This window comes from Pyrus communis, chromosome 9 (genome assembly GCF_963583255.1).
Source record: "Pyrus communis chromosome 9, drPyrComm1.1, whole genome shotgun sequence".
Taxonomy (NCBI): domain Eukaryota; kingdom Viridiplantae; phylum Streptophyta; class Magnoliopsida; order Rosales; family Rosaceae; genus Pyrus; species Pyrus communis.
The window spans coordinates 11815546-11825695 of NC_084811.1; the positions used below are offsets into that span (position 1 = coordinate 11815546).

Here is a 10150-nt window from a genome sequence, read left to right on the forward strand (position 1 = left end):
GAAACTCATGAAACACTATGAAAAAAATATGAAACACATAAAAGAATTTCTTTTTAATTACTTTAGCCATTAGATTTAAATTTGGAGCGTTAGATATTTTTTTCTACCATTGAATTTTATCAAATTAGATCTTAACTGTTGGATTCAATAAATTTATAATATAAAACTAAAAAAAATATACATATATGGTGGGTCAGCCCTACTAACCCTGGGGAGAATCCATGGTTAAATTTGGCCTAGAAATGAGTTTTGAGTTTTAACTCATATTTGCTACAAGGGTTGGAGTAAGTTGGGGTAAGTCTTAGTTTAAGGGATAAATTACACTTTACCACCTCAAGTTTGAGGTCTATTGTAATTTCATACAACATCATCAAAAAATTTCACTTTTATACCTCACCTATTGTTTCATTTCAATATAATATCTCCATTACATTTTTCATCCATGTTTTGCAGTAAATTGCAATGGGTTGTCCACGGTTTGCCTGGTAAAACCAGATTTTGTGAGTCTATGATTTTTCAGGAGTTGCAGCGTTGTTGGTAAGGTTTGAGCATTTTCATCACATTAGCTATTCCGTTCATCAGTCCAATATGTTCTTATCCCTTGCACTCTGTTGTTTATGTTTGGAATTTGTGATTAGAAATTGGAGAATTAACTTCTTGATAATTACATGTGTTTATGCCCCCTCAAGATATCATGAGATCTAATGAGATTGTTTGCGATCTGGTTAAATGCAGAGTAATAAGGACAATAGTTCATATTTTTAAGGAAGATTAATGGTTCTGGGTTTTTACATTTATTGTTAACTATAATTGTTATGGTTGATTATCGTTCTTTTAGTCTCACTGGGTTTCTTTGTTCAATGGTTTGGTCCATCTTATTAAGTTTGTCACCAGAGATCTCTTCTAGCACTGCTCTTCTCTTGGACCAGGTACAACTTCTTTGACTTTCTGTTTGTTTCCGAGAAAATTTAGAGCTCAAAAGTGTGTAAACTGTAGAAGTAAAAAAAAGTCTCAATCTTTCTATTGTCCTGTACAAAAAGAAATTGAATTTTGAATTTGTGTTTTTGGCATACCCTTTACTAGAATTTTGTGATTTGGGAATTGTAGAAGTTGGTGGCGATTCAAAACCCATTAACTTGGATGAGAATTAAGAGTAATTTGAAACCAGACAGCAAGGAATTGCAAGTGGGTAATGATAATGATAATGGTGAGGATAATGATGATGACACAAATCCGCTATTTTGCATATGGTTTTGAAGATTGATTTTTATTTTTTTTTCATTTTGATTTTGATTTTTTGTATTTTTTAGCAGATGTTGTTTTGGTTTTTAATTCCTTATCATCGCTACTACAAAAAAGGTTAGTTTTGTTTTCTACATTTAAAGAGTGTTTCAAGAAAAGTTGCATGTAATTGATTTTCTGCTATAACGTTTTGAAATTCCTTATTTATATTGTTCTAGATATTCTTGGTTTGCATTTATTTTACGTGATGGTATTAGAAAAAAATAAAGCCGCAATGATGAAAAAATTTGTCTAAGTCAAAACAAGCGATAAAGAATCCTTACACCATTGAGCCATTACTGAAATAAATTTGATACTAATTTTATGTGTGCACATTGAATGTGAAACAGTGTAATTAAATGTGAAACAGTATGTTTTCAGTACCTTGGTATATGGTACAAGATTGGGGTTAATGACACCAATAAAAACTGGGGTTGTAATAAGTAACTTTTTCTCCGTTCTTTATTGTAGTACTATAGATTCAAATTTGTCATTGTGCATTTTTTATTTTTCTGCACAGTTGGATGATTAGGTTTTGTGCAAAGTGAATCATTCAAATGCTCAGAATGTATTATATTTGTAAATTCCAGCTAATGCTGCTCTAACATGATACAAGAGACCAACACTTTCATCCATATGTAAGTTCCTCTAATAAGTGCTATGCACAAATGCTTTACAAATTTCAGCTTTTATCTTCTGATTATTTTATGCAGGGGTTTTTATTACTTTTTCTTTGATTGGAAATTTGGTGGTTTCTTAAGATACAATGATATCAAATTAGATTTTTCTAATTTTCTGATTTTGGTGTTTTGCAGGGAGTGCTGATATACTGATATCTGGGATTTTTTATCTTTGAAATAGGTAAATGCTATTTTTAATGTTTCAGTTCTGGCATGTTTGGTTCTTTGAATTCTGTAGTTTGCTTGCTTCTTCGTTGCTTTGTGATTTTCATTTTTCAGTGTAATTAAATTCTTGAATTTTTCATATTGAACTAATGAAGTTCATTCTGAATTTCCAATTCAACATTATAACATTATAAAATTGTTTTGCATAGAAATTGTGTGTTCTTCATGTGCATTCTTCATCGTTTGTACTTCGAATTCAAGATAATGCAGTATATTTTCAACAGGAACCAATGATATATTCTCAGATAATCGTGGCAGGATGCCCATGATGTGTTATTTAGGGGACTTTGAGTGGAATAATTTTGTGATGGTTATTATTTGAAACATTGATGTTTTTCAGTTATTTGACTACCTTTACATCTCTTTCATTTAAATACTTGATTGGGAGCTTAATCTTTCTTTTGGTATTTGTTATGTTTTCTTTTGTTGGCTGTATTTTGTATCTCATTAACAACAGTAAGCAAGTGAAAGCTATAAGTTATCTATTACCGGTATCCATTTTAAAAAATCATATGTGGTAGATGTTATTATTTGAGATTTCTTATTATTGTTGTGGTGTTGTGTTAACATTTCTTTTGCAATTTGATACTTTTCTATTTACACATTTCTTTACATGCAATTTAATCTGCATATTTGTGATTTCGTAAATTGATAAAATTGATATTTTGATTCTACAACTTTGTAATTGAATGAAAATGGTTTCAGCTCTGCGATTTGCCAGCTTTTAATCCAACAAGAAAGATGAAGGTTCGTGCCTATTGAGTGTGGAGGAGTTAAAGTAGGTGAGTTCGAAAAAAGTAAGAATGCAGGAATGTAAGTAAAGATTAATCTTTTTCATATGCACATCATCTTTTGTATATAGATTGTATCAATCAAATCTTTCGTATATAAAGATTTATTCAGCATTTTCTGTCATACAATCTTTTTATATCTTTGAAATAAAATTTTCACACAATTTGTGATCCCGCAGCAACGCGCGAGCAAAACTATCTAGTTATAACTAAAACCCTAAAACACCACAGCATCCATCATATTGTCAATTTAATGTTTTTGTTCTTCTTCTTCCTTTTTTTTTTTTGTTTTTTTTTCAATAACGAGTCTATTGGGCGGAATTCGTCAAACTAAAATTGCACCTTCGCATGCCTAATGTGCATCTTCTTACAAAGTGGGTGGTTTCCTTTGCTCTCATTGTTAAATGATGGTTAGTTGAGCTTAATTTATTCATTTGCGTTGCAAAACAGACAAATAAAAAAATAAATAAATAAAACAAAAACGCCAGGAAAGCAATATAACTTAATGGTCTAATAGCAGGTATTGAAATTATTCAATGGAAGGCCAAAATTTGAAAGAAATACGTACAGATAAAGGAAAAGAAATCAAACAGAAAAATATCTCCGACAAAAATAGAATAAAGAAATAGACCCAAATGCCTAGAACAATTCATTTTTTGCGTGACGGAATAAGACTCATGGAGAGAAGGTAGAAGTTGGAGCTTAGGGGAAGGGGAAGAACTTTAAGTTGGATTTTGTTAATTTTATGGTTGGTCTTTGGGCTCTCATGTGGAGGCTTAGCAAAAATTTGGAAATCAAACTGGTGAGGGAATGTTCATGAACTTACTGATACAGGTTTAAGGATTTAGCTCTTGGACGCTACAATCTAGGCTATGCTGCTAAGGTTAGTTTTCATATAAGTTGCCCATACATCCATGGAAATTCAAGAAACAAAAGAAAAGGAAAAAAAGGTGAAAGGGAATGGTGGCCGTTGACAATGTTGGGGAAAGTGTAGCCGGCGTCTGAGCTGAGTTTACCTGAATAAATGGATGGGTGTAGAGATAATTTGTTGTTCCTGAGTTTTGGGTTTTAATATTAATTTTTTTGTTACTTATTTAAGGGCAAATTTGAAAATGTGACAGAAATTTTGTTAAGTTTTTGTCGAAGCTGATTTATTCTCAAATATTGTCGTTGGGCGATGCTTCATGTTTCTGTTTTCAATTCTTTATATAATTCATTTTTCAATTTTGCTTATATTTTCATTTCATATTGGCAACAAATCCAATATATAGGAGTTAAAACGACATAATCTCTGCCACTTAGTACTACGGTCCAATGATATTCCTATTCAATTGTAAGTGAGATGTATTAGATTTGATTCTCGTCAAAGTCGAATTTGAACCATATTATTGCTAGTCCGATGTGAGGCTAAACCCATTCTTTTCCCTTTTAGTGTAGATAATTTTTTTTTATTAAAAAAAAAAAACACGACATAATCTCCAACAAATAAATTAAGAAAATATAGGCTCAAGACAAAGTAAAATTATAATTTCAAGCAGCATACCAGCAAGAAAAGGAACAAAAACAATTGAAACAAAAAATAATTAATTAAAAATGTCAATAATCTACAAATACCAATTCATGTCAAATCCATACTGAGTTTAGTGCAGAAGTTCATAGTTTTTTTTTTTTTCTCAGACAACGGAAACTCCTAACCTTGGAAAGAATTGTGAATTATTTTTCCAGGAAAACACACGCCAAAGATATGGAGCACAGTTCGAGTTTGCGATTTAGTTCAGTTCGGTTCGGATATGAAATTCGCTAATAACCTATACTAGAGTAGACATAAATAGTACGATATTCAGTTTGATTTCCTAAATTCGTTAAAAAATGTAAATTTATTTGTATATAAAAATATTTATAATTATACATTTTACAATTATATTTTATATGTCATAGGGAAATGAAGCAAATCAAAGTAATTAATTTGCTCTAATTTATATATTTTAGTATCGTCTTTTCAATTCTAATTAAATTTATTTTAAAGTTTAGTTTTTCAAATTTTGCTGCTTCATCTGAATGACCGGTCATTCAGAGATGAAAACAAATCAAAGTAGTTAATTTTCCTATTTAATCAAAATAATATAAAATATTTTTATTGATAAAATAATTAATTTACTTATTTAATCAAAATAATATAAAATACTCTTATTCATCAAACCAATATTGGGACATGAATCATCTCCGGATCCCTTCCACCTAATCCACAAAATTCATTAATTCAGATCATTGAAATTTGATTCAACGGCTAAAAATAGTGGGTCCCTTTAAAAGTTATAATAATTTTAGTTGTTGAGTCAAATTTCAAAGGTCCAGATTGATGAATTTGGTGGAAGAGATTCGGAAATGATCTCTTTCTCCAATGTTGGACCTTCTATCTCTTGGATGGAGATTGTCTGCCCTCCACTTACCATCCCCTCTTATGTGAGAGGTCACGGTTAAACTACGTCAACATTTTTTTTTGATTTTTTTATAGAAATAATAAGTCTAAAAACAATATAAATATAAAATACTGACGTAACTTAAATGTAAGATGAAAAATAAATAGTAATTCCTCCCCCACCTACTTTCCTGCCTACTCCCCCACCTACTCTCCTGCCTACTCCCCCACCTACTCTTTTTGCCTTTAAACTCTCCTCACTCTCACTTTCTCTCATCTCTCTCCCTCATCTCTTCTTTCTTCTCCTTTCCCACCTCTCCCTTCTTCTCCTTCCCTGACAACTACAAGGTCGACAACGGCGAGTTTACCATCGAATTTACAGTGGTCAGGTGCATTTTTCTTTTCTGTTCTTTAAAATTTTCTAATCTAATTAGAGATCTAGATAAACCACTGAATTTACCGGTGAATCACTAAAATATCCTCCGCTCGTACCGATATGGAATTCAGACCCTATTTCACTGAATCTGGCAACTGTGCGTCAAACAATTAATCATGATCTTGGCTGAAATCGTGTTTTCGTTTTAATATCTGTAAAGTGTGTAGACAGAATGATTAGAGAAGAAATGTTTTGGAGAAAAAACTAATGAAAATAAAAGTAAATAATAACAACCCAACTGCAACAGTGGTAAAAAGCCTAGATTGTAGCCTCCAAGAGTTAAATCCCTAAACCTATATCAGTAAGTTCATGAACATTCCTTCATCAGTTTGATTAGAGTGTTCTTACTAAGAGATTAACCTAAATTGATTGAAACTTGTATAATATATATATATATATAACTAAAGAAAAACAGCAAACCTCCAAAATTTAGCAGCCACATGAGAGCCCCAAGTACCCCATCAAATTAATAAAATCCAGTTTTTGGTAGTCTCCCACTTCAAGTTCTTCTCGAGCTCCAACTTCTACCGTTTCTCTTTGAGTCTTATTCCGTCATCCAAAAGCTGAATTGTTGTAGGCATTTGGGTCTGTTTCTTAGGCATTCTAAGCTACAATTTTAATTTGACGATGCGCTTTTAATTTCTGAATCTTCACCTACTATCTGACAGTTAATTAATTAACTACTATTCATCTCTTCTTTTGCAGTTACCAAAGAGCGTTGTGCTTTACTCTAAAACAATTTTAAGCCTAAAGGAGTTTGAGTGTTTCAAGCTCTCTCTTTTGTGGTTCGGTTCGGTTCGTTTCTTTTTTTTTTTTTTTTACTCATGTCAATTTTTCATTTCTGTTTCTTCCTTTTTGCACATTCTAATTTGTTTTCTTTTTCTATTTTTGCATTTTTTAATTTGTTTTATTCTTTTATGGAATTAGCCATAGCGATTATAATCCAGTTTTTTTTTTTTTTTTTTTTTTTTTGTGGCTTTAGGGGCATTTGTGTTCTTTTTTTTTTTTTCGTTAAACACCTTTGAACCCAAACAGGGGCTAACTTTTATAGTAGTGGAGATTTAGGATTAAGGTCCTTACCACAAGGCTGATTAACCAAGTAAAATAAGGGTGAGTTTGGAGGAGAAGGCTTTCTTTCCAGCTGAGGGTGAGCTGGGAGGGAGAGAAGGCTTACTTTTCCTTGTTGCCTCAATGTATATCTTTTTTTTCTTTTCTCATTTTTTACATTTCTTTTTGTTTTCTGGTTATGTCATATTGTACACTAAAGTTTTCTGTGATTTATAAAAAATGCATGTGCTTATAAGTTTTTGTGATTTATGCTATCTCTGTCTATAAAATTTTTTGTAACTTAAGGTACATCTTTCTTTATTTCCTTAATATTATATATATATATATATATATTTTTTTTTTTTTTTTTGGTTTTTTTGTTAATGTTAGAGATTGTACACCAACGTTTGATTTAATTTCTCACTCAAGTTTTCTGTAATTTATGATATGCCTATAAGTTTTTTGTTTTATAATTATACACCATATGTTTGACTTAATTCCTCACACAAGTTTTTTGTGATTTGGTGTTTATAGATTGTACGTTTACTGTTTGATTCAAGTCCTCACTGAAGTTTTATGTGCTTTATGATATTTTCCCTTAGTCAAATTGTATACTTTTTCTATTATTTCAATTATGTCTCAACCTCTGCGGGAAATTGTTGTCGCTTTTGGGAGCATTGCTACGCATGCTATTGTTGTTGGCACATATTTTTGTTTTGTTATAATTACCGGTGCCTTCAATATGTATGTTATTGGTAAGGGAGTGAATGGAACATCTTCCTTAACAAGTCTACTAAGGGAGTGAAGGATTATATCTTTGGCAGCAACAAATATGCTACTTATTTGTATTTTAGTAGGTTATCTTATTAACTATTGGTTAGGAGACATCGTTCCTCATGATGGAGGCAAGAGTTCATGTTGCTGGTGTCTTAATGTTACTCAATTACTGTATTGTGAATTTTGTGGTTGCTACAGAAGTTGGCAGGTTGTATTCTTTGTTATTGATGCATTTCAATGAGAGAAGAAGATCCATAAGATCTTTCTCGGCTTATCTTTGTGGTCCTATACTCATAGTTTCTAGAGCTGTTATTTTAAAGTATTGAAGGAGATTTCATGGGCCGATTCTTCCTATATATCAATATTGTCTGTCACAACGATGTCGTATGGTGATAAGCATTTCAACACACTGTCGGGTAAGTATTTTGCTACTATATGGCTATTACAGTGTGTTGAAATGCTTATCACCATACTACATCGTTGTGACAGACAATATTGACATATAGAAAGAATCAGCCCAAGAAATTCCCTCCACATACTTTATAATTACACCTCCAGAAACTATGAGAATATGACCAAGCCGAGAAAGATCTTATGGATCTTGTTCTTCTCTCATTGAGATGCATCAATTACAAAGAACACAACCTGCCAACTTCTGCAGCAATTACAAAATTCACAATGTAGTAACTGAGTAACATTAAGACACCTGTCAGCAACATGGCAAATACGTCTCTGTCATGAGGAACAATGTTTCTGTAACCAATAGTCAATAAGGAGAAACTACTAAAATACAAATAATTAGCAGATTGTTGCAGCTAAATATATAATCCTCCACTCCCTTAGTACACTTGTTGAAGGCAGAGATTTCCTTCACACCCTTAGCAATAGCATACATGTTGAGGGCATCGATAATCATATTGAAATAGAAATATGTGCTGACAATAATAGCGTGCATAGCAATGCTCCCAAAAGCTACAATAGGTTCTCGCAGTGGTAGAGACATGACTGAAATAATAGAAAAAGTAAACAACTTAATTGAGGAAAAATATCATAAAGCAAAAAAAACTCGAGTGAGAACTTGAATCAAACAGTAAGCGTACAATATATAAAACATAATAAATCACAGAGAACTTGAATTAAGTCAAACAGATGTACAATCTAGAAAATACAAACGTATAGGCATAACATAAATTATAGATAACTTGAACGAGGAATTATGTCAAACAATTGGTGTACAATTCCTAACATAACGAGAAAACAAAAAAAAATATAGAAAATGGAGGAAAGATGTACATCAAGTCACAGAAAACTTATAGGCATATGGATAACATAAATCACAAAAACTCATAGGCATAGTTCATAGAAAATTTGAATGTACAATATATAACATAACTAGAAAACAAAAAGTAATGTAAAATTTGAACGTACAATATATAACTTAACTAGAAAACAAAAAGTAATGTAAAATATGGCGGGAAAGAAAGATGTACCTCAAATTTAAGGCAACAAGGATAAAACAAGGCATTCTCTTCTTCCAGACACCCTCACCCTCAGATCACCCTTAGGCTGAGAAGAAAATATTCTCTGCCCCCAACTCACCATTTTCTTCCTTTGTTAATGAGTGTTGTTGTAAGAAACCCTGATCCAATCTCTACTATTATAAAAATCACCCCTGTTTGGGATCAAAAGCATTCAGCAAATAAAATAACACAAATGTTCCTGGAGCAAAATAAATAAATAAAACTGACAAGAAAATTGGACTACATTTGCTATTGGTAATTTCATAAAACCAATAAAACAAATAAAAAGAAGGAAAAATTAGAAAAAGAAAACAAATTAGAATGGGCAAAGAGAAGAACACAAATGAAAGAGGATATGAGTGGAAAAAAAAAAAAAAAGAAAAAAAAAAAGAGACAAACTCCAATCTCAAGAGAGTGCTTGTAACACTCAAACTCGATTAGGTCATTAAATTTTTTTAGAGTAAGCACAATACTCTTTTGTAACTGCAAAAGAATAGATGAATGCTAGGTAATTAATTTACTGTCAGATAGTAGGTGACGATGCACAAATGAAAAGCGAATCGTTAAACTAAAGTTACCTTCGCATGCCTAATGTGCATCTTCTTACAAAGTGGGTGGTTTCCTTTGCTCTCATTGTTAAATGATGGTTAGTTGGGCTTAATTTATTCGTTAGTGTTGCAAAACAAAAAAAATAACATGAAGAGCAATGTAACTTAATGGTGCAATAGAAGCTATTGAAATTTTTCAGAGCAAGACCAAAATTTGAAGGAAATACCTACAGATAAAGGAAAAGAAATCAAACAGCAATATCTCCGACAAAAATAGAAGAAAGAAACACAAATACCTACGACAATTCAGTTTTTGCATGACGGAATAAGACTCGTAGAAGTTGGAGCTTAAGGGAAAGGGAAGAACTTAAGTGGATGCTTACAAAATTGGATTTTGTTGATTTCATGGTTGGTCTTTGGGGCTCT

At 31.7% G+C, this 10150-nt stretch overlaps 1 long non-coding RNA gene across 2 annotated transcripts; it reads left to right on the plus strand.

The window, feature by feature from the left end:
* Window positions 1-823: 823 nt before the first annotated feature.
* On the plus strand, window positions 824-2995 carry LOC137744084 (uncharacterized). 2 transcript variants are annotated; one of them, XR_011069586.1, is made up of 6 exons: window positions 824-929; window positions 1108-1207; window positions 1314-1359; window positions 1872-1919; window positions 2097-2142; window positions 2892-2995. It is a non-coding gene; the product is annotated as an uncharacterized lncRNA (long non-coding RNA). The 2 variants fall into 2 exon arrangements; XR_011069585.1 differs by lacking the exon at window positions 824-929 and having other exon boundaries at window positions 959-1207.
* The last annotated feature ends 7155 nt before the right edge of the window (window positions 2996-10150 follow it).